Below are 25,209 nucleotides of genomic sequence, written 5' to 3' on the forward strand. Positions count from 1 at the left end.
CAGATAACTGTAGCCCCTTTAAGGCAGCTTTGACAACAGGATTTTTGTAAAAGTGGAAAGGGCTTTTTGCATGCAGCACAAATATTTTTGGGCCTTGGCTTTTCTCTCTGCATCCCACCACCATTATATATAATCAAAGTCACTGACAGATGTCTGAAGTCCTCATTTTTCCCCCCAGAAGCCTCTGCTGCTGCTAGCCTACCTGTGCTTTTAGCAGAAAAAAAAAGGTTATTTTAAACTCCTGTTCTGCTTCACCCTCTCATTGGGTTGCAAAGAGACCACTGGACCTACTGTCACTGTCACCTGAAATGTTATAGTAATCCCAGAGAGCTGGGAGAGAGCTTTGGCAGTCCATGAAAATGAGGTCAGTATATAAAGAGGCAGATGCAGTACAGAGCAACGTTATCAACCGTGTGCATCCACAGCCCATTCCAGGTGTTGTTCTGGCTCACCTAGGCAAAATACATTCCTGGAAACTCCTGCTACTACAAAGTTTTTTAACTCAGCCCATTAGAGTTTTACACACAAAATGAAGTGATCTTACCCTGAGCCTGTCAATTAGGGCTGTGTCAAATGAACTCTGTCTGCTCCTGCTTCTTTGCCCCACTGCTGGTTTTGCCTGTGCCCACCCGACCATGAAGCTTTGCTTCTGGGGACCCAAGGACAGAAGTGTTTATTAAATGCCGAGGAGGTGAAGCCAACAGGTTTGTGCTGGTGATGAAACAGCTTCTACCCTCCTCCTTTCCTGCAATCTTTCAAAAGAATTGAGAGGCATGGCTCCTTTGTGCTCTCATATTTCTTCTAAGATGGCAGATTTGGCACAAATCTGCAATTTCTATGGCCTGTTCTCTGCAGAGTATCTGTCTCTTTCCTACCCTGCTGTTTCAAGCAAACATACAGTAGACTAATGACAGTCATCTGCATAAATTTGCATCAAAGACTCCTTGAATAGAATCCGTATCTCCTCTGGGTCAGATTTGCAGCTGCTTTATAACAATGAAGTATCACTGACTTCATTTACCTGCGTCACTATGCTGGCATTACAGTATTCAGAATGCTGATAAGCAACAGCTCTGCAAAGCCATAACTGTTTTAAAAACTTTTGGAAAAAAAACCCAGCCAGTTTCATTTTACACTATGATGAACTAGGTTAGAGGTGAATTCAATGGGCATTGCACAAAGTCAATACAACATCATATACAATAATGTCCAGTTCCACCCGTTGCTAGCTCAGCTTTTTCTTTTATACCACAGGAGAGCCATGTCCATCCATTCCAGGAACAACTTCCTTTCCTCCCTAAACTCCTACAGAATTCATTTCTTTCTGTCTCTTCTACAAGGCAACTGTTCTCAATCTTGTTCAGCTCCCTACTTAAGATTTCCAGAGAGATAACAGAAATGCTCAGAAACCTTTCCTACCAGTGGAACAAGTTAACTGAATCCAGATAAAACTGGCGAAGGCCAGGGCCAGAGTTCAGTGATAATGAATCACAGCTAAATGCACCAGTGCCTGCTGAGTAACTCTATGAAGTGAGAAACTGTTCTTAAGGTTACAGCATCCTAATGATCTTCATGCTTCTGCCTTGATTTCTAATACAGATGGGATGGAGACTGGCATGAAGAGCATGCCAGCCTCAGCATGACAGTTCAAAGGTGGCTTTACTTGTAGAGAGAGGTCCAGCTGTAGCTTGCTTTGGCACTGATAGATAACATTCTTCTAAAGATCTGCAACTTGCAGAACCCTTAAGGACTCAGGGTGGATCCAAAAGTGTTTATTCTCTCTACTGAATCCTGTTATGTGCCCCAACACCAAAGAGCCAGGAACTAAAGTGTGCCCAATACACAACTCTGGCATATTGGCCGCACACTTCTGGAGGAAGAGAGAAGCTGAGGAGCCCTGCAACAAGGGAAAAAGTGCCAACCTCCAGCTATAGGTTCCTTCTCAGTCCCCATCCAACCCTGTGACCCAAGCCTGGAGCGTGACGTTATTTGTGTAGCTAGGCTGTGTCCATCCCAGGAGCTAGGGGTCTTATACAAGCCAAGAGCTGGCTCATAGTTGTTAGCAAACAGAGTTGCTATAAGAACTTAAAAACAGTCAATAAATGCTCTTCAATTAAGTACTACAGTGAGGTCAGCTTTCTTGTTTTTCCTGTTTAACTAGCAAGTTTCAAGACATTCTAATAATGAACCCTCAGAGCACAGCTTATTACAGCAACAGAAAGGTTGCAAAATTGCATACAACTTTGGTTTATTATGCTCAATTAGTTACACTCCCTTTGGGAAAAAGAAGAGGAAGGAACATGTCTCATAATGTAGGAACTTCATCCAAAACGTCTTGGTGCCAATGACAGGATTCCCTTGGTATTCAATCGACTATGGATCAATAGAACTAAATAAATCTGGGATTTTCACATATTGCTACTGATGTTACTCTACTGTTTCCTATTGATTTACAGTTCGATTCTGTATGGTTTGCTCCCCTGTCCTGCTTTGAAAACATCTGCCTGAACGCATACAAACAGTCCTTTGTCTGTGGAACTTTCTTGGGCACATATAGCTGAGCAGATACCAATCACATCAGAGCCATCTATGCATTCCAAAGGGGAGAAGAACCTAAATTTTGGTTTGCAGCTTTTAGCCTTTGGGAGTGTGGATCACTCAAGCAACCTTGCAGTGGTCACTGATCCACATCAATTACCACAAACTCCAGCAACAACGTGCGTAATCCAGGCTGCCTTTTTTGAACTATATTTCCACCCAAATTTCAGACTCTCTTTTCACCACCTAAAAACTGCAAGTGCTTCAGTTGTGACAGGGAGGTGAGAAGCACCCTGCAGAGGGGAGCAGTGAATGGGAGACAATGGATGCTATCCTCATTGCTTACAAATTGGTGGTCCCATGAAAATCAGCACAACAGTTCCTGCTGATTTAGAAGGCACAGATAAGCCACGTGGATGTCACAGACCCTCTGGCACCTCTGAGTGCCAGCCTATTGGGAGCTACAGAAGGGCTCTAAGCCTTTTACATGTACTATTGTACAGGGAGAATATTTCAGTCTGGGGACTGAATAATTCACTAAGAAATCAGCTGGCCAGTGTGGAAATTATTTTAAATGAACTGAGCCCTTAGGTATTACATTAACGGGATCTCCAGGGAAGGATGTGGATTATTGTAGCTGAATAGAGCCCTTATTTATCAGATGGAAAAGGTTAATGTCATTTCCTTTCCTTTCCTCCATGGTTTTTCTTACCACATCACCATTTATGGATAGCATGAGGTGCAGACAGTGTAGGAACATGTGCTTGATTGTTTAAATGACCAGAGCTGTTACTTTAATGGGGGGGGGAGAGGGGTAAGAAATTAAGATTTCTTCTGGTTTCTTGGGAGGAATTACAGGGCTAGGAAACATAAAACACCGAAGAAAGGAAATGGGCTTGTGGAGCACCTGGTCTTTGATATGACATCCAAGAGTACTTGACTGAGTGAGGGAATTTTTGCATTCTCATCTACTGTGTGTGCATAATAAGAACCAGGATCAAACTAATCTAATATCCTTATTTCATAGTTTATAAAGAAAGAGTGCATTATGAAAGGTCATTCTTTTTTGCTCTTTAATGAAGTTTAAATGCAGTTAAGCTAAGTTCTACTAATAAAAAGTCTATGCTTTTCTTCTAATTTGCCCCTGGCGTCTCAATAGCTGTTGACCTAAAGATAAATATCAGAGCAGTTCAGTTATCTATTATATGCTTTACTAATGATGTCAACAAGGCGATTCTAATACCAGCTATGGAGACAATTTCCATGGCAATAAGACTGAGAGCAGTGAAAGCTTAGATTAAGACAAGAAAACTTTTTTTTGTGGTAAAAGTCTCAAGAGACTTAAGTTTATTTCCCTCTCTCTAGCATGGTATATGCTTAGGTAAGCCACTTAGGGAAAGTGTAGTAAAAAGATGGATCTAAACCACACTATCTATCATCCAAGTTCAAGAGAAGGATGATCACTTCTGACCATTTGGAAATTCAAGAATGCCAGGACCTGGTTTCTTGTATGAGATGAAAGAACAAGTATGGCATTTGTTTTATACTTCTGAGTACAGCCCTTCCTTCTTAGTCTGTCTGACTATCCAGATCTAGAAGATGTGACATTGCCTTCTAGCTTCGAGCTCCAGCTGCTTCCCTCCCTCTGAATCCAACTCCAGGTTGGAGTAAAACTCAGGCATTCACCTTTCCCCTCTCCACATCCCATTATCCATGGAAAATAATCCAAACTGAAGTTTTGATGAGGGTCAGGACCTTGGGGTATTTGCCAAGTGATTTTGAAGTAGCCTGCCTGGCCCCAGCTTCCCACCTGTGAAACTGAGTCACTAGCATTATCTGACCTTGCAGAGGTGTCTTGGGGACAAAGAATTAATCTCTGGAGGCACTGCAACAGGGATAGCTAATTCCAGCTCTGAATGAAATGAGGACAAAGATGTCCATTGACTTACAGGGGATTTAGAATGAGCCCTTACTCATTTTACATTAGCCACCGAACAGCCATTTGAGGATAGCAGGGAATAACTATTAATACTTACGCAGCTAAACAACCAGCATCTAAGTTATAATGGAGTAAATTAATGTATGCATCTAAGGTAACCATAATGTGACTACTGAGCTGGCTTCACGAAGTGAGTATTTGCGGAATATGAAAAGAAGCACGTTTAAACCTGAGTGCATCTGTCCTGATTTTTTTTTCCTTGCCCACAAAGGAAAAGCTTTCCCAGACAACGAAGCAGGAAGATATTACAGCAAACAGTCTTTGACATAAAGCCAACCTTGACTTTGTTATAATTGCTATGTAAATATAATCCCACTCATCAATTAAATGCTACTCTCCTGGGCTGGAACATTATAGATGTTCATTGAGATGGAATCCCTGTCAATTCAGTTTGCTAACTCTGGATTCATGTGCATTAGCCTCAGAAAAGAGAATGTGATTGCTTGAATAAATTCAGCCACTACCTCCTGCATCGCTGTATCCGTTGACACGCGTCAGTCTGACTGTAATATGGGTTCAGAAATATGTTGCCATGGAAATGCTAAATATTCGGTTCTTAGCAGGGGAATTCAAATGGGATCCTTGATAAACAGAAATACCCCAGCCGTTGCCAAATGCAAAGACAACCTCTTGGTCTTAAGATGTTACTGAGAATCAGGAACTCAATTTTTTCCAAAGAACTTGAAGAAGAAAAAGTCATAATTTTCACTAGTGGTTGTACTTCCAGGTTCAATTCTTTAGTGAGTCAGGAAATCTGTCCCAGAACTTCTCATTGCATAAGTAGAGCCTTTCCAGTGGGGCTACATATTTTTTTTGAGCTGTCTGGATCCAGCCAGTTCTACAGGCCAGAGGGTAATTGTTAATGGTCTCTGACCGCTTAGGTATTGCTGCTCAGCAGTAGCCCTTGCACTCAGGATGACCTGTGCTTTCCATACCTTTACACAGCTCACATGGGGCCCGCCAGTGTCTAACCTCTTGTTTTATCGTTATTGTTCTGTGTGACTGAACAGTCTTAATAATTCAGCAGGTGAATTCGGTTCTATAGCCTTGCTGTTTTGTAAGCATAGTTGCAAACTTTACAACTCAAAATACAACCCATAAATAGATTTCCCTCTTGGGCAGAATCCAGCAGCTGTTTAACAACATACAACATCCTCCTGCAGCAGTTTAGCACAAGAAGTAATGTGTGTCATACCTAATTAAGCTTTAGGCAATTCAGGCTGGAGACCAATTCTTTGCTCTGTGTTGGTAAAGCAGCACAACAGACCATTACTGGGGTCATTAAGTACTACTGTAATTTTTTTAAATCTCAGTAATTGTTACTGGGCAGGAGATATTAACTTCCATGGAGAATAGTATTGTCCATGCATGTTGAGGTGTTGAAGTGTGTCCAAAGAGGAGCAACAAAGCTGGTGAAGAGTCTAGAGAACAAATCTTGTGAGAAGCAGCTGAAGGAACTGGGACTTTTTAGTTTGGAGGCTCAGGGGAAACCTCATTGCTCTCTACAACAAACAGTCTCAAATTGTACCAGGGGATGTTTAGGTTAGATATTAGGAAAAATTACTGCACAGAAAGGGTTGTCAAGCATCAGAATAAGCTGCCCGGGGAAGTGGTTGAGTCACTGTCCCCGGAGGGGTTTCAAATGCATGTAGATGTGCCATTTAAGGACATAGAATAGAATCACAGAATAGTTTGGGTTGGAAGGGACCTTAAAGATCATCTAGTTCCAAACCCCCTGCCATGGGCAGGGACACCTCCCACTAGACTAGGCTGCCCAAAGTGCCAACCTGGCCTTGAACACCTCCAGTGATGGGGCAGCCACAACTTCCCTGGGCAACCTGTTCTTGTGCCTCACCACTCTCATGGTGAAGAAATTCTTCCTTATGTCTAGGCTAAATCTGCCCCCCTCCAGTTAATACCTATTGCCTCTCATCCTATCACCACAAGCCTTTATGAATAGTCCCTCTACAGCTTTCTTGTAGCCCCTTTCAGGTACTGAAAGGTCACTATGAGATCTCCTCAGAGTCTTCTCTTCTCCAGGCTGAACAAGCCCAACTCTCTCAGCCTGTCCTCTTATGGGAGGTGCTCCAACCTTCTGATCATCTTTGTAGCTCTCCTGTGGACCGGTTCCAACGGTCCCATCTCCTTCTTATGTTGGGGATTCCAGAACTGGACACAATACTCCATATGAGGTCTCAACAGAGAGGAATAGAGGGGCAGAACCACCTCCCTTGACCTGCTGGCCACACGTCTTTTGATGCAGCCCAGGCTACACTGACCTTCTGGGCTGTGAGCGCCCACTGATGGCTCATGTCAAGCTTCTCATCAACCAGCACCCCCAAGTCCTTCTCCGCAGGGCTGCTCTCAACCGCATAATTTAGTGACGGACTTTGCGGTGCTAGTTTTACAGTTGGATTTGATGTTTTTAAAGGTCTTTCCCAACTGGAAGGACTCAGGGGGGTCCCGGGGGCAGCCCGGGGGCGGGCGCTGTCCCTTCAGCACCACGGCGGCCGCTCCTCGGCTCAGCCTCTTCCAGCCCTTCTCTCCAACCTTCCCACCCAGAACCCTTCCTGGAGCTGGGACCCACCCTGAGTTGTCCGCTCATACCGAGCGGGATTATCTCATTCTTCTGCAGTGGGGAGGAAAGAAAAGAAGAAAATGCTTTTCTCCTGTTTCAGGTTTCATCTGATTTTTTTTGCACTGGAAAACCAATTAACCTAAGAGGATTTTCTGAATTTGAGCTGGGAACAAAAGGCGAGGTGAAAGTGTCTGAATTCTGAAAATGTGCCAAAGTCACAAACTAGCAATCCTTTTTCTGAACGTTGTCTTTCTGAGACCTTTCTCCAGCACTAAACAAATGTAGAGCAAAGGTGGTTTTTTCTGTTGAGTTTCTTTCTGTTTCTTTCTCTAAAGAGCTGTTTTCAGTAAAGTATTGATTGTGCTTTGCTTTCTTCTAAAATAAATAAATAAACAAATGTTTCTTTACATAGGATTATACTAGAAGAAAACTACACAACCATTCAACCTGTGGACGTGATCTGGCAAATTTAGATAACACTATAATTTGGGCTAATGAAGGTTAGAATTTGATTTGTCTAAAACATACAAGTCTGCCATTCTATTGACCATTAGTAATTCTGTTTTCAGCTGAGACTGTTTTGTTTATCACTATTGCAAAGTAATCTGCCTACTACCTAAATAATCTTAGTTCACCGTGTGCTTGTTCACTGCTTCAAGTTGGGTCTGTAGGGAAAAAACAGCTGTCTTTGGAATTGAGCAAAACAAAGAACTGTACAGAGCAGATTAAGAATAAAAAAATTAAGCTGCACAAAGAAGGGCTGTGAAGCAGGAGTAGGAAGATATTCTTGTCAGACAAACCGCTGTACACACACAAGCTAACATTTCAAATACAAGAATCCAATCTTCCTGCACATGACAAAGTATGATTTTTAAGATCCTTAATGTACAATACTGCAGACCATGGACTGTACCAGTGTTCTATATCCTGTAAACTGCAGTGTCTTACAAAACCATATGGAATAATCTTATCTGCAGTCACTGGTTTGTAGGTTATTTATTTTGTGTTTCAAAATAGAATAATATAATGCTTTGTTGGCTTAGTAGTGGAAATTGATTTAGGTTATCAAAGGAAGTAAGGTTAAAATCTAAGGTGCCCTTTCTGCATGCTTGTTCCTTATGTTTAAACCAGAAACACTATCTTCCTGACCAGGTGTTATCAGTCACAGTCTGTGTGCTTGGTTCCAGTTGCTATAAAAAGTAAACAGATATTGCTCAGACTGCAAAATCTACCTGTTTTTCTCTAGAATCTATTACTTCTCCTACATTCCACCACCCCCGAGTTTTCTTAGGTGCTTCATCCTTTGACTCAAGTGAGGAATGCTACTATATGTCTTCTTAAAAGGCTTTTTTTGCAAAGCTCAGAGACCCTATGCAGCTCTGACAGCACAGCGAGAACTGAATTGCCAGCAGAGGGGGAGAGTTAGAGAGACACTGTGATTTGATCTAACTTCCATTGAAATCAGTGGAAGTATTCTCACTGACTGTGTCAATAAAAAGAAGGAAAACCCTTCCACTAGTGACAGATTTGTGGTATTTTCTCCAACTCATGTTTTCTATGTCCTATTCATAACACCAGTTTTCCTTGCTGTTCATAGTAAAGAGTGTTCATCACTTTTTCTGTGCAATAAAAAAATAATCTCTGGAAAATGCAAGGCCACATATGTTCCCACAAATACTGATTAAGATGAAAAAACCATCCTCCTTGACCAGAACGAAAAGGCATTGAGCAGCTTTAAGCGGGGAATGCTATATGCCAGCCCCTCATGCCCCTAATAAATCTGCATTTGATCGTGCGCTCTAAGTCCTTAAGCACATTGTAGAAATGGGGCAAATCCTCTTTCGGAATTTACTGACTTAAAAAAAAATGAAAAGCAACATAATTCCATTTATTTTAACATCATTAGATTCTGAGAAAGAAACCCTGATCATATCATGGGACAGTGTTATTGCTATTTCTATGCATTTTAACACTCGACACTGTACATTGCTGCTAGCCAATTGAGTCTTTTTCTGTGGAGTTAGACAGGAGAGAAGCATGTTCAGAGCTGGAGTGAGGCACAAAAAGCAGTTACTGCCTTGCACTTTTTACCCAAGAAAGTAATCTGTTGATTGTCAGAATAATGCCACTGAGCATGGATGGAAGGTTGTGCTGGAAAATGATGCTTTGCTGCTTTCTGTTCGTATGTCTCTGAAGCATGATATGGTCCCATCCTACCCCATCCTACAGTATCACTAGAATATTTTGGAACTGGTTCTTAGCATTGCACTGAAAAAAAAAAAAACACCAAAAAAAAAAACCAACAAAGCATGCAAATATAAAAAAGAAATATTACCCCCCCAAAAAAACAAAGTTAAAAGCCAACCAACCAATTAACCAAAAGACCTACAAAGCTCAAAGTCCTCTTGGGCTGGGATTCTTGCTGCTGGCACTGTCATACCAGCAGAGCCAAAAGTTAAAGCCCAAGGTCTCTGTCCGCTTTTAATACAGGCAATGTAGAATTTAGCCTTTTCTTATTTCCCACCTTCTTCTCTGGAACAGTCCTTACTTATCTGTATTTTTCCTTAACCACTTCAGTTCTGAAGCTGAGTTGAGCCAGCTCTATTGGCCTAAGCAATCAGCTAGGAGAAAGCAATGAAGATCTCCCTGGTTCCTTTATGATGTTTATTTCCTTTCACCAACAAACATCATGCTCTTTACGTCCTATAAGAATTCCAGTTCTCACTGGTCCATTGGCTTCTTGGCTCTGTGTCAAGCTCTTCATCTTCAAAGCACTCCATCCCCTTTTGATGCCAGTGTCTTTATTTGCATTTCGTAGCACCCAGAACAAGTTAGGCAAATACATTGAAAGTCCAACGTATGCTTTGTAGAATTGCCAGGTTAGAAAAAAAAGTGCTCAGAAAACGGAGAAATCCATGGACCCTTAACAAACATTAAACTCCTGCCAAAAAAGAAGGCAAATTCATCCTCTGCTGACCTAGGTCACCTTTGAACAGACACAAGGTTCTTTATCAACGCGCCAATTCTCCCATTCTTTTAGAAAACAAGTTTGTGTTTTGTTGGGTTTCTTTTCCTAGTTTATCTCTTAATCTTTGAGTAAACAGTAAAATCTGAATTTGGCAATTGTAGAAACAGGGTGAAAGCTTCACAACTGACTTCCCTCTTACTTCATAACCAAGGTGTCAGTCTCTTAACATTCATGCAACTCCTCATTTACTTTTTCTGTCTTATGATTCAGATTTTCATAGCCACTTGGGCCTGTATTCTGACATCCTTGCAATACGTACTAACTTATTCCACCAATACTCCCATTCTTTTCAGTATTCTTCAATGGGAGTAAAGTGACAGAATCTTAGCTATATGTGATAGATGTTTTGGAAGTACCTGTTAGCCGCATTGCCATCCCTGCATCATCCCTGGCTTATGGTGCCAGTGATCTTTAGGGCTAAATAAACAGCTGGATCTGACCAAAACATGGAGTAGCAGAGTTTTTTTCCTAATCTAATAGGCTTTCGAGAATCAGAAATGTGTGAACTTCTCCCAAACAGCTATTTATTTTCTCCCAAACAGCGCTCAATGATTATGCCACTTTCACGTTTCATCATGCACCTGCAAACCTTTGTTCACAGACTCCTAAATATTTACAAATCAAATGCTTTGATTGCCAATACAGCTGAACAATAATATAAAGGAACTATTTTACTCTGAAAGCAGCACATGCCATGGTTCAAATGCTGCTACAACACAAACCACAACTGAAACTGCTTAGCTGCAGCACCTTTCAAAATCTCCTCCCCCATGGCATTCAAGAGTTTCAGACATGCTCTCCCTCACCAGGCACCACACACACAGAAGTATAGAGAGGAGATTGCACCTGGGTTTTCTTAAAGATTGTATTGGAGCTGAGGCATTGTCTGCTTAGATGGATATCGCACATGACGTATCAGATTTACTCATGGAGTAAAAAGCTATTCAGAGCAGCTGGAAGGAGGTTCTTCTTTTACTGAACTGTGTAAAACTAATTTCCATTAAAATGTTATTGTTTGTAAAAATATGCAATATTTATCTAATATGTAATTATACTACACAGCTATTTTCTTGATGTCTTTAAGTACTTGCTTCAACTTCCACAGCTGATCTTCACAATAACTTCCTTTGATACATTACTTTGGCTAAAGTCCCATTATATAATTTTCCACATAAATTTATGTCACAGCAAATAAAAAAAAAATTGAGCAAGTTAATCCTTCTCTCTGCAAACCAATTTTGAGCCACCACATAGCACGCACAGATATTTAATAATAAACTAAAATACATATTCACACCATATTGACACAGCAACCAGAATGATTGTGTCATTTCTGCGCTGTGCTGACGGGTGCCTCCCTTGACAAGGAGCTTCCTTCTAGAATTCACAGCTTAACCAAGAGCAGAGGTAAAGAATAAAGGATGCAGGAAGAGTCTGAAACAAATGAGCTGGTTTGTGTGAGCTTAGTGAAAGGCCTGATGTAAATTCAGATCTTCATAATGCAGTCAAGCCTTTCTACAGGGAGAAGAGGCAGAACTTTTTAAACTTCAGCAGTACAGAAAGCAATTAAGAGGAGAACAATTAAAAGGAAAACAATAGTTACAAAGATAAGGCTATTGGTGTGAAGAAAGGAGCAATGGAAAGCAGTGGTGTATACTGGTGAGTGTGTGAATGTCTGAACAAAGCTTCTGTACATACTCCTATATCAGGTATATAGGTACTGTTTCAGTTTGTGTCCAATTAGGATGAAATCAGCTGGTTCTATCTAGTGATTTAGTTTAAAAACCACACAATTAGACAATGCTTGCTATTGGCAGGCTTTTCTGCCCTAACAGAAATGCAGAACACTGAAATGTGTAACTCCTTTCCCATGTAGAGGTATGGAAACAATACAGAACGTACTTTACCTTTGCTCATGCCTCCATCAGGAAGTTAATTCAAGGGTCCTTTGTTTCTTGTGTGCTAGCAGCTGTGCAACTGTAAAGAAAAACAGGGGTTGAGTTAATAATAAAGAAAGGTACAAGCTGTAGACTCAAGTTAAACATTTACTCTCGCTTGGTCTTGTGAGCAAACCGAGAGGTCTGCTTTGCTAACTGCTGGCATCTTGAGAAACGAGTGGCAGCCAATCTGCTGCTTGCCCAGCCACTTCCCTGCCTGCAGCTGGGACACACACAGCAGAAAGTTGAAGCCACCTGTGCACATCTAGGCTAGGATTTAAAAAACAAGCAGGAAATTCTCCCACCTAAGAAAAGTCCTTCACAATTCAAATGCTGCTTCAAATATTTACATGTGGGATTGGATTTGGAATTACCCACAGATGCTCCACCTTAGAATAAGCAGGTTCAAGTTTACACTTACATTCTATTTTATTTATTCAGATTTTTTTTTCCTACAGAAAGTCTTTTGTTTCTATATTAGCAAGAGGCTAAGGTAAAGACTTTCAGAGTGCAAACTCCTTTTCTGTCAGTCACAAAGCAGGCAGTATTATGTGCCAGTTTCTGCTAGGCAGATACCTGGGAAAGGGTGAGGGTGGAGTGCAGTCTTCGTCCCTGCTCAGCAGCCCCACTCCTTCGGGACCTTTTGGAAAGTGTATTAACTACTGCTTTTCACTTTTCACAACATTACATACAGGCTAATCCTTTAGGCACCTAAATAATCAATTTAGGCCACCTGAATTTCTAGGTATTGTTCTGTACTATGCAAGGTCAGGAGCAGACCAGACTGCAATCCCCCACAGAGACCCTGCCTGTTTCTAAACCTTATATATGAAATGAACCTGTTGTAAACCCAAACCACAGCAAACCATAAGGACTAAATACAGAAATGAGTTGGGGCAAGGTGGTGCGCGGTTTCTCCAGCTCACCCAGCTGGACATCAATGGGAGTCAGTTATGCTAACTCACATTAATCATGAGTTTGCTGAATCAATCTCAGCCTATCTTGTGTTTGGATACAAGAAGGCAGGCTCATTTCTTTTAATGATAGCTCTGTTCTCCAGAGCTGTACTCCAGTAGCTGAGGTACTAGGCTATGACTCAAGAGAGATGAGTGTAATTCCCTATTCTACTGCCGAGCAGCTCTACAACTTAGGGCAAAATGCCCTTTGTCTGTCTGGTCTATTTAGACTACGGGCTCTTTGAGGTGAGACAAGTCTCTGACTGGATATTTGTACAGCACCTAATACAATCGAAATCCACCCTTGGTTTGGTAGTTCTGTAATACAAATTAATAACAATAACTGGACTTGACTCCTTGACAAAAAGCAAATAGTTTGGAAAAAGCTGTCTTAAATCTTTCTATCCCACTTCCCCAGACCAAAAAAATCTACAAATGTTATTTCTTTTGGCAGCTGAAACCTAATCCTACCTTGGTTAACAAAACAGAGAGAACGGGAAGTGCTGTGAAGGAATTTTTCATTCCCTGGGATGTCTTTGATCCCCTCCCTTCCCTTTTCCTATCAGGTAATTTTCAAATCTTAGTGTTTCCAGTTAGTCTACGTATCTTCTTGTTTTGTCTACTTTGGTCAAGCGTTATTTAACTTCCATTTCATGGATGAAAAACTGGTCTGCATTTAGACTTTGCTGTTGTATAAGCCGGAACCTGAGAACTTCAGAATCCCAGAAGGGAATACAGCTAAATTTCACAGCCCTTGCTGGTGGAAAACCAATCATTGCTTTGCTTTAATACAGAAAAGGTGCGTTCATGTATTATGTAAATGCTAAACAAATAATTTAATAATTTTATGTAGCATTCACCACTTTTTGTCACTTAGAGTTAGTGCCTCAGTTCAACTTCCCAACATATGAAGGAATTTTTTTCCCCATTATACATCTTGATTTATGCTCATCTAAAATGTGCAAAGCTCAAAATGAATTAATGTCTGCTTAATATTTAGGGTTCTGAAAGAATGTGTTGACCCCTATTTCAATCCCACATGGAATGCAAGACTGCATTTCATGTAGGCAAGCTTTTGACAATAATACAAGTAATAATTAAAATATGCAAGACCCTCAAAGGGCTAAATTACCACACTCTGCTAAAGGCAACCTCATGCGTGTAGCAAAGACAAGCCTGTAGCACCACAAGGCAGGAGATGACAACACACACAAGATAAAGATGAAAACATGATCATCTTGGAGTAGATAATACAGCATCCCCTTTGCCTGAAGATGAATGATCCCATCACACAAGCTAGAAATTCAGTAGCATGTGCAAAGCACACCACTTGGAACTGGAGCAGCTGCATATTTACCGAGTTTTTTTGCCTCAGCTCTTTCTGCTTTGAACCAATCACCATCTGCCATGCCTGATGACTGTAACATGCTGAATTTCTTTTTAGTCTTGATTTTTTCAGATGGTCCTTTTTTTTTTCTACTTACTATCCTCTTTAATTCAGTTGCCACTGGCATCGTCTGCACCTTCAAATTACCAAAGTTCTTTAGAATTCAATAGGAGTGAAGGCAATTGCCTGCTGTAGAAATTACTCTGACTGTTCAAACAGTTCCATGACCATCTTACAGCGACTCTTGGTCAAATACACTCATCAGTGGCAGTGATGGGGTTAGCTGCAGCAATGGCAAAGCATCTGTCATCCATCAGATGGAAGATGTCATCTGTCATCTACTTCAAGGTAGGCTCAAAAATATCTATTCCCCAGCAGGAATTTAGCTCTTGTTTGACAAAGTATCTTACAGGCCCAAACTTCTTGTATTCCATCCTGTAGTAAGAATTCTTAGTCCCATTTATAGCTAGCAAACTGGGGTGCAGAGACAACTAATTACTTCAATTAGTATAATTATACTTCACTCAAAAAATAATCAAGCCAAATGCTATCCAACAGGGAGTTTTCAAGTAACTGATTTTTTCACTCCCACATAAACAAATCTTGGTTTAAGGATACTGCTATTGTGATAGTCCTCAACGGAATAGCAGGAGATGTATCCACAAATCCTTGTATCCCATCCCATACTACAGAAAGCCCCATTATAACTAATATTTTTTTCCAGACCATAATTTAACTAACTTTTACTACTAACCGTTGTGGATAATCTTCTGATAGGATGACTAACATAATTCTCTGTGGTCACAGTGAAGAAACATTGCTTGCACTGGGAAATAATGCATGATAATTAACAGTGCTTTTTTTACCTTTATTTGCAAAGCTGTCTAGAATTGGAAGCCACTGGAGCAGATACTGACTTGCTTACGTAGTTATTACTACTGACTGCTGTACTGTTAAATATGAAAGATGCCACCAGAACATAACTTAGTCTCAAATCTTTTGTGTCTCTCTTTTCTCCACACCCCCCCCACTCACTTTTCTTCTTTACCTAAATATGGACAATTTTGTTCATCCCTTCTCTTCTCTGAGAAAAGTTACAATAAAAGCTATAAAAAGTGACTGGAAGGCAGGGTAAATATATGATTTCCCTCCTCTTTATGGCTTGAAGTTGTGAAAATCCAGGAACACTTTTATTATTATTATTCTATAAGAACCTGCACATGGAGGTGGATTCTAGGCCATTATTAACTTCACTGGTCCTGAAACAAGGACATTGCTCAGTGCTCCATTTACAAAATGTATATTCCACTGTTCTGCACTCTTGCTTCCAGCTATTTTTAACTCCCCTTGGAGCAAACAGCTGGGGAATGAGTTACGGACTCAACAGCACTCTTAGGACTCAATGGCACTATGCTTTTCTTTTCCATTTTTTTCCCTTTTAAAATTGAATTCTTTTCAACATCAGCAGAATGGGACAAGCAAACAAAGTGTGCAGAGAATGGGACAGTACAAAGGCAGTCAATACCACCAGCCTGATGGTGCTTGTTTGTCACCGCCTGCAAGTACCGATGCTCTGGAGATGCGTGGCCTAAATAGGAGCTTGTGCCTCGAGGATCAATGTGCACTGACTGAGCACCAACCTTTAAGTGTGTGTAATGGGCTGTGCCTGGCAGTGACCCACCTTTTTTTCAAGCCCTTGAGGGGTGGTGGTTGCTAAAGGGATTTATACAGCCTGGAACTGCTCTTAACTTTATGAGGGTGACCCTTCCTCATCAGCCTGTGCAAGGGCCAAGGACATATTAGGTTCATTCCTACTTATCTAGAAGAAGAAATTATAGACTATGACTTTCATTTTTGCAGGCTATAACAAGAGTTGGACATAGCTTCCGCAAACAGGGGAAATTAAATGGAGCTGCTCTCCCTTTTTCTTTTTTTTTTGCATTAAAGACTTCATTTGAGACATCTTAGAAACATTTTCTCCCATTCTCAAACACAGACATCTCCTTGGGTTTTCCAGGCTGTGAGGAAAAAAAGGGAGGAGATTAGAAAGAAGATGTAGGACTTTTTTACTGATTTTAAGTGAAGTAATAAGCCTGGATAATAGCATCACTTACTTCCTTTGCTTTGCAGCATTTCCACGATGAAATACCAGATTTTTCTGATGCGCAGTACCACTGCCCCACAGGTCACTGTGTTTCATGGGAGCCTGCACAGACCCTTCTGTGTTTCTGGGCCAGTATTCCTCTCCCCTCAACTGGCTGGTGTCTGAACTAGACAGCTGGGTGCTCTTCAACGGGCAGCACAGGAACCTGCTCTGATGGGAACCCTGTCAGACACATACAAAAATATACGTAGTAAATAAAACACCAGGAGGAGAAATGTAACTGCTCTCACTGAATGTGTTTTGAAAGGGATTCATAACCCTGTTAAAAGAGCCCTGGAACACGAGGTGCTGAGGGACATGGTTTAGTGATCCGGTGGGTCTCTTCCAACCTGCTTATTCTATGATTCTATGATAGGAATGGTTGGACCTGATGATCCAGTGGGTGTTTTCCAACCTAGTTATTCTGTCATTTTGTGATTCTGTGATCTTGCTCGTGGTCACAGGCTTTATCAGTGAATGCTTTTCCATGCAGGCTGCTGCAGGGTACCTCAAGAACGCCTCAGACGCCTTGATCCCACTTGGGGAAGGGGGTGTGCGTCATTTAGTTAGCTTGTATTTTACACCCTGTTATTCTCTACCTGGAAAACACACGTCCCACACCATGCCCCTCACCTTCCACAGCAAGCAGGCTCCTTCTCCCCTCCCTATCTCTGAACCTCCCCAGGTTGACATCGGAAAGATGGTTGTAAACGGCAGGGCTTGCAGCCTGGCTGGTGCCCCAGGACGGCAATGGCAGGGCAGTGGGAGCCTCTGGCAGCCCCGAGTTGAGAGACAGGTAAAGAGTTCACATAAATGTTGAAAGCGAAGTGGTGTGTGAGAGGCAGAGCAGCCCTCAGACATCCCAAAGGGGCTTCAAAGCAAGACTGGAGGTAGCAGCTGGGAGCCATCTGGGTGTAGTCGTCGCCTCTGTTAGTGAAAGGACCGCACCGTGGCCTGCAGCCCCTCTTCAGGGTGATGCAGAGTTCAAGCAGGGGCCAAAAGTGGGAGGCTTTGAGTTTTTCAAAGTTTAACTTTTCCCATGGCAGGGCCTACTCATTAGAGAAATGGCTAAACGAAAGAAGGTGACCGACTCGCACCGGCAGGTGCCCAGGCAGGGGCTGCCAGTCCGTGTGCTGAGATTTAGGGCACCAGTGTGAGGCCACCGGGTCTCTTCAGAAATCACTTTGCTTCCATAACCAGAGATGGAAGCCACGGCGAGAAGCTCCAGTGTCCTGAGGCTAAGCAAACTCCTGCTCAGGTTCTGACAGATTTTCTTCAGGTTTTTTGGAAATAAGAAGTAAAGGGGCCCAGTGGAAACAGCACAAGGTCAGTGACAGAGTGGTTTATCCAAGTGTTGAACTTGTGGAGGAATGAGTGATAACTCAGAATATGGTCAGCTTGTCATTATTGCAACACCAGACAACATGGTGTTTTGGCCACTTACCTTCATCCCTTCTGTTCCTTTCCAGCAGGAGTCAAGAGAGCACAACTGACAGAGAAAAAGAATTTGAGAAGGTCATTGGAAAAAAACAAAACAAAACAATTGGCATGACCGTACACATAATAAGACTTAATGATTTTTATTTCCAGTCTCATCTTTGTGCTTTTGTACGGAAAGAGTCCATTTTGGGGTTATAGTTCTTCATTAAAAAAAAAAAAAGGAACAATTAATGGAATGAAACTGGAATGAGAAACTGTGCTGCATTGTCAGATCCTTTTATGCAACTGTTCTAGTAGCCTTAATGAGTTGTAGGCATGTTTTTTCTTGCCTCTGTGCCTTCCTGGCTTTCAAAATGCCAGTATAGGAATTGTTATTTTGAAAAGCAACGCAATAAAATTTTATTAGACAGAACAGGCTGATTCTGCCCTGGTATGGACCAATTGCAATGTAGGATAGAGGAAACGACATGCCAAACACAATAAGGAGAGAAGCGCTGGAATGTGACATTGGTATTTGTCTCCAATTGATTCTTCACCTTGGAGGGAAGATTTTACTCCACAGGAAACTCCTTCCTCTTATTCATTGACAACTGGGAAATAATAGAGTTGTTCATCAAACAGTTGTCATAAAGGACAAAAATAGCTCTGAACCCCTACAACAGCCCCTCAGCAGCCCTAGGAATGACCTCTTTGCTAATCCTACTGACTCCCCTGCCAAGCCAGGGCTGCTCTCCATGCTGCAGTTTCTGCTACTTTGGTTAAGCTGGTTTCAAATGTTCTGAGAGATGTGGCCTCTACCATTTGTCTCTGCAGATTGTGGCAGCCTAAGAAGTAGCAGTTTCAGAAAGTTTTCCCTTCTGGGGCATTAGTTCCCTTGACTTCAACTCATTAGTTAGAGCTGTGTTTCATATAACCTTCTGAGCAATCCCTTTCCAACTACATTTGATAAAACAAGGTGTGCAAATTAATAATGTTATTTTATGAATCAGGATCTCCAGCTCAAAATCATTATGGTTGATCACTTCTGAATGCTGTCCAATCTGGTATTGCTTTTGTATGATTTTACCAAGAATTAAGTACTCCCATCTCTTTACAAAGAGTTGTTGAGATATTTCCTTTTTCTTTTACCTGCATTTTCTTAACTTGTTTTTCTAATTCTTTGGCATATATAGTGGATGGAAAATACTATATATTAGTAAATTCCTTTTCTGTACAGCATAATATTAGAGTGAAAAAGCAGGCCTAAAGCCTGGGTTCAGTTCCAGGTTTCACATGACTGTGGCCAACTGTGGTGTTCAGCTACATATAAAAATGCAGATTACATTTACCTGCTTTGAAGAGGTAACATTTAGTAACTAAATTCATTTTTATAAGCATTCATAAAGGCTGTTTACATAAAACATCATGGTAACCAGCGTTTTAGCTGTGACTGTAATATGATCTTGCAATATGTTATCTAAAGTCTTTTTTTTCTTTTTTTAAACAAGGATATAACCCAGCCCAGTAACTTTCCTCTGGCTGCCGGGTTGCTGGAGGACAGCACAGTACAGAGGCAGCGCTACCACCAATTCACAAGCTGGCTTTATTCAGTAGTCCTTCTTTTGGTGCCTTTCTCTGTAGTGAATTCCTGGTTCCCTGTGCAAGGAGTTCAGGCACCTTTCCCAGACCAGAAAATTTCAGTAGCGGGGTGGAAGGGCTTCCAGAGCAAGCTCGAATATGTCGATGGAGCGAAAGCAGCCTCGGGAGAAGGACAGTTATGCTTGTTGGAACAAAAATGTGGGATGAGGAGGCAAGAATTCAGTAAAACAAAGTGCATAGAACATTGAGACATTGCTTATCTAATTTTTTTAAATATGTAACCACTAGCTTTTAGAATGAGAAAGTTATCACTTATTGTGAAGCTTGCCTTGCCTGCTGATAGTAATGGGACAGTACCAAAACGCTAAGTTAACAGTAAATAGATGCATGATCAGCACATGATCTGTTAGTTGATTAGTTTGTAGGTATTCACTAAAAATTGTGATTAGGCATAAGTTTTTTAGTTACTATATGACTTGTATAGAGAAAAATATAAAAAGAGACGGGTTGAGAATAAAGTTGTCTCCCTCTGCATCCCAGAATGAGTCTGTGCTTTTTCAAGGTGCAACAGTGGAGAGCACTCAGAGCTGTTTTTTTCAGGGATACCTGACAAAGTATTGCTATAGGCCAGGCTGGATACCCACGTGTCTCACTTAAAGGGCACATTAGGACTTTTCGAGACCATTAATTGGAGGATACAAAACTAAAAACCCACACCACCAAGACTTCCTTGCAGAAAGAAGAAGCTGTTTTCTAAATTTAACATCACTTTAGTCATTGTGTTTCTAATAAAAGTAATTAAAAACAACTCAAAACAAAGTATTGCTTAAAAGAGCATATTTATAACATATCATTTATAGTAACCACCACTTCAGTAGAAGTCATGGGTGACAAACTAGTCCTCATTTAAATTTTTCTTTGCAACCAAATGTGTTTGACTTGACAATCATAAGCAAACTGTTTTTCCTACAAAAACAAAGTGCACTCATAATGTTGTGAAAGTCAAAGGCAAATAATGAAATGTGGATGGGGAAAATAGTTTTCTTGTGAACTGGAGGGGATTCTTCAACTGTATTTAGAGAATAAGCATAACCTGAGTTTCCTTACTGAGATTGAAATAGCTTCTGTCTGTCTAGAACGCATATTTCCGAGAGGTATGAGAGAGTTGAACACTGTTGCCCAAGGATGTCATTTTTGATTAAAGAGTGGGTTAGGCCAAAACCACAGATCCCAAAACCTCTTAAACTTTCCCAAAATGTAATTCCTAATCTGAATTTAACATCTGTCTCTGTAATAAGCTGAACTAAATCTTGACCTCTAACACCAATGAACTTTGGACAACTTCAGTTTCCTGTTTGAAGCTGGCTTTTCTCCCTCCAGATGAGCTATCTCAGGAAATCAAGAATTTGGTACATTGATAAATCCACAACTAATACTTCTAGGTGTTCTATGTACAAGCTGTTTGATGCCAAAATGTTATATTCAGCTGCCTCCAGATGATATCTATTTAGTGAATAGACATGTGTGAGGCCTCATACACCTAAAAGAATTAATAGCAGTGGAAACTATGTGAAGAATTGCAGGTGAGGCATTTCATTATGCCCAGGGGTATTTATGACCTGGTTTTAATAATGAAGACAGTGTTCTCACAAGGTCACTAACAGCATTCAAATCTCTCCCAAGAAATACAGCTAGCACATAGTTGGGTTGAAGGAAGAAATCAATGCAAATAATACTGTTATGTACCGCTCACTGCAGATAAATTAACCTGGGTCTCCAAATGCAAAAATCCAAAGGATGATTAGGGACCACAAGAATGCTCCATCCTCAATAGATACAAACCTTTCTCTCAGAACAAAGAGGTGTTACACAATCATGGTGGAAAGGTTCTCCAGAAAGTCTGAGCTCTGTTTCATAGTAATGTCTGTGTGACATCAGAAATATTTGAGACGTCACTCAGCACGGTGATGTCTGGAGCTAGTCTTCAGGGTGGATGAAGGCAGAAACATTGGACTTCTAAGCATTCTTCATGTACCTCCAGCAACACACAGAGAGCAATGCTTTGCAACCAAAGAAAATGTTTCAGCTACTGAATATAAGTGAATAAAAAAAATAAGTAATGTAAAACAAGCCAGTATGTTCATGTGTTGGCAAGTCATTGAATAAACACAAAGATTTAAGTCGACCATATGTCACAAACACCACTGAACAGAAAAACAATGCACAGTGTTTCCTATTCGAGCCCTTAAATAGCAATTCTTTGTGCCACTAATTAACTGTCTAAATATCCTGAGGTGGGCAAAATGACTAACTCATTATCCATGAATCAGGGAATAAACTTTAACAGCTCTATTATTTGCAACTCTGTAGTTAAACTTTTGTTAAACTGAGTAAGAGCTACTGCATCCTAACAGAATAGAGAAGATGGGAGTAGAGATTGTTCTATAGCTCCAGATGCAGCTGGAATTGCCTGACTTCTTACTGCTCATGTCATGCCTGCGTTAATGATACACAGTGAATAATCCACAGGTCAGAAATGCACTACGACTGCCATTCCATAATTGCACAATAAGGCACACCAGGCTGTGCAAATCTAGGGGGTTATTACACTCCACTGAAATCTGAAGTTGCTTGGCCTTTGGCCTCCCAGAACCACCCAAAGCTTTCAATAATCTCCAGGGCTCTGCTCCCTGTTGTGTCTTTCTCAGACAAATGAAAAACACATTTTCACTTCAAACTAATCCCCATTAAACATCACTGAAAACATGCAAAGCCTTGAGCTGATTCTAATAAAAAAAAGAATGTGTTTAGAAGCAAATTAGTCTTGTAACTCAGGCACTGTAATATCCTTCTGTGAAAACCACTGCTGGGCAGCTGTGATTAGCTGCTTCCTAAATGCTTTCCTAGGCCTGAGTGACAACTCTCACATTTCACTCAAATACAGAGATGAGCCAAGCATTCTGCAAGTGGTTTAAATCTAGACGTATGTTGGTGGGGGTTTTTCAGCCCTATGACATTACACAGCATTATATTTTTTAGTGAAAGAGAGAACCAATTCTGTACAAGCAAGCTAAGTCAGAGAGGAGACCTCCATCTTTCTCCTCCAGGCACTGCTAGGTTTAATTAAGCACCTTAAATGCAAATTACGTGCTGTGATTTACTTTAAACAGTAAGCAAAACATTGGGAGTAAGAATCTTAGCTGTGGGTTATTTGTTAGTGAAGCATCAGTAAGCTATTTCTACAGGATGACATGTAAAAAGCCATTTCACTAAATAGCATTTTTCCTGGACCACCTTCAATATGCATTGATACATCCTAGACAGATGATGCCTCATGATTTGTCAAGTCTGCTATCCAGCCACCAGCAACACTCACTGGTTCAAAAAGGTGAAATATTTCTGCAGTACACCTTGCCAATATGTTATTGTTCTTCGGGGAAATAAAGTTCTTCCTGATCCCTGCAGTGATCAGTTCATGCAGTGAACATTTTCAGATTAATGTCTCCAGCTGTGGAGTTTGCTCACATTTGGAACATGGTGTAAAGCTCATCTTTCTAGCCAAGCATTGTTTTGAACATCACTTGTGAGGGCTGGGTTTTGTTTTGGACTGGTCTTTTGTTGTTGTTGTTTGTGTGAGTTAAGGCCTTTTGCATGGAAAATTGCTTTGTGAGATCTCTGTTATGCTCCCACTTGAGCTAATGCGTTGCTTATTTTTAATTCTCCATTCTGTACTCCAGTCTTAGTGCACTGGTTACATCCAGTGATCATTTAAGATGTGCAAATGTCTTAACAGTCTATTCCAAAGCCCAGTGAGGCTTTCTGTTTTCTTCAGTAGACTTTGATTGGGCCATAAGTAAATAACCAGGAAATTTTAATTACTTCAACCTTTGTCCTACTTTTCTCCTTTCTTAACCTGACTATTTTAGTTGCATTTGTTGCCCCACATCTAGATTTGAAGATACAGATTCATCAGATTAAGATTCATGCCTTCAACTTTTATCTCTTTAGCTTTTATGGATTTTGATCTTTTCATTCTAACCACCTTAAATAGCTTAGACTCAGATTTGGTTTGTAAGTGAAAATGCCACCAGTGCTAAATTTGTTCCTGGGTCTTTGCAGAAAATCCATTAATAATGTAGAGGATAAATCTCTTGAGGGGTTGTGTTATATTTTCCCTTAATTTGTGATGCAATGCTTTCACACGGACACTGACTCAGGAGATGGACAGCATGTCCCCCCTTCTATCCCAGATTCCTGTCTCAGGCTGCAGCAGGGCAAAGCTGCAGTTGACGAGGGTCTGTGCTCTTCTTACTGAGGAGATAAGAGAAAGTCATCTCCTTTGACCCATGAAAGATGTTCTGGAGTCCTTTTGCTGGTGTGTTCTTTGGCATTACACCGTCAGGGCTTCATCTGACCATGGGCAACCACTTCCATTCCTATCACTTCTGTCTGTTTTATCTGTAGTTTCTCTGCTTATTCAGTGCTGTTTCACTGGACAATGGTTACCAGAATGATGCTTTAAGTGCCATAAATGCTTTCTGGTGCTCAGAAAGTAGTCATGAGAGGAAAAAGACAGAAGAATGAAGGGTTCAGTCTGCCTTGCCTGCCTTGTTCATCCACGAGCACTGGCAGTTCCTGTGCTTGCACTGGGGAAATGCTTTGTATTTTCTGTCCTTCTACACAGTGTACTTTTCCACTGATTCAAACACCAGATTGCATTGTCCCATGCAAATCAGTGCCAGATAATTTAGTGTATTCATTCATCCTGTAAACAGGAAAATGAATTACTGTGTCATGTTACCTTCGGACTATACACAGCCTTCCGTGGGGCAAAGAAGAGTACTTTCATTCTTCTAGGCAATATTATCTTAAAAAGTTTCCATCTTCAAAAAGACTGTGAGGGTCAAAGTCTTGCTTTGAGGTGGATAAATTCAGATCATACTCAGTGTTATACCCTGCAGCTACACTGAGGCCAGTTACTTGGTATTTAATGGCTTTTATTATGGTCTTAGTTGGCTTGAACAGGAATAGTTAGCAAATAATAGTTAAAATTCAAACAGCCATTAAAGTCTGGTCCTGACAAGATGCAACTGCTCTGTTACTAATGGACTTTCCCCCACAAGGACACATTTGTTAAAGGAAAATGTTGGAAATATTTGGCCAGTTGACAGTGGAAAAAAAAGGAAAGAGCAAATTCTAAAGTTCTTAGGAGGCTGTGGTGGCAGTATCCAGTCTGCACACATCAGCAAGATCCAGTGATCAAGAAAAAAAGAAGCAGCATTGTCCTTAGGAAAGATTTCCACAAGTTGTGTTTATTTAAACACAATTGTGCTTACACATCCCCATTAGCTTGACAGAGAACGCTCAGAGGAAAAGCTACTCAAAGATCCAGAAATAATGTTTGACCAGTCAGTTAACAAAATAGAAGCCCTTAGCTGCTGTTAAAGCCTAGAGGATTTCAGCACTGCTCTGGTACAACAGAAATATTATGGATCATCTATGTTAAGTAGAAAAATTCGATTCAGAAATTCTCAGGGTCGTAAAGGTTTGAGTCCTGCAAAATAAAGCGTAGAGCTGTATCGGTTGTTGTAAACATCACACCCAGCAATGGGAGATGAATTGTGA

General features: G+C 40.9%; 1 protein-coding gene across 2 annotated transcripts in view; it reads right to left on the bottom strand.

Moving 5' to 3' along the window:
- The window catches only part of KCNJ16 (potassium inwardly rectifying channel subfamily J member 16), a 32,775-nt gene extending 20,655 nt beyond the window's left edge, over positions 1-12,120 (bottom strand). The window contains exon 1 of one of the 2 annotated variants that reach the window (XM_069872492.1): positions 12,051-12,120. The gene's annotated coding sequence lies outside the window, so the exon portion shown is untranslated. The remainder of the gene's footprint in view (positions 1-12,050) is intronic. The other variant, XM_069872493.1, reaches the window with a different exon arrangement.
- Positions 12,121-25,209: the final 13,089 nt, after the last annotated feature.

This window comes from Phaenicophaeus curvirostris, chromosome 19 (genome assembly GCF_032191515.1).
Source record: "Phaenicophaeus curvirostris isolate KB17595 chromosome 19, BPBGC_Pcur_1.0, whole genome shotgun sequence".
In the NCBI taxonomy this organism is placed as follows: Eukaryota; Metazoa; Chordata; class Aves; order Cuculiformes; family Cuculidae; genus Phaenicophaeus; species Phaenicophaeus curvirostris.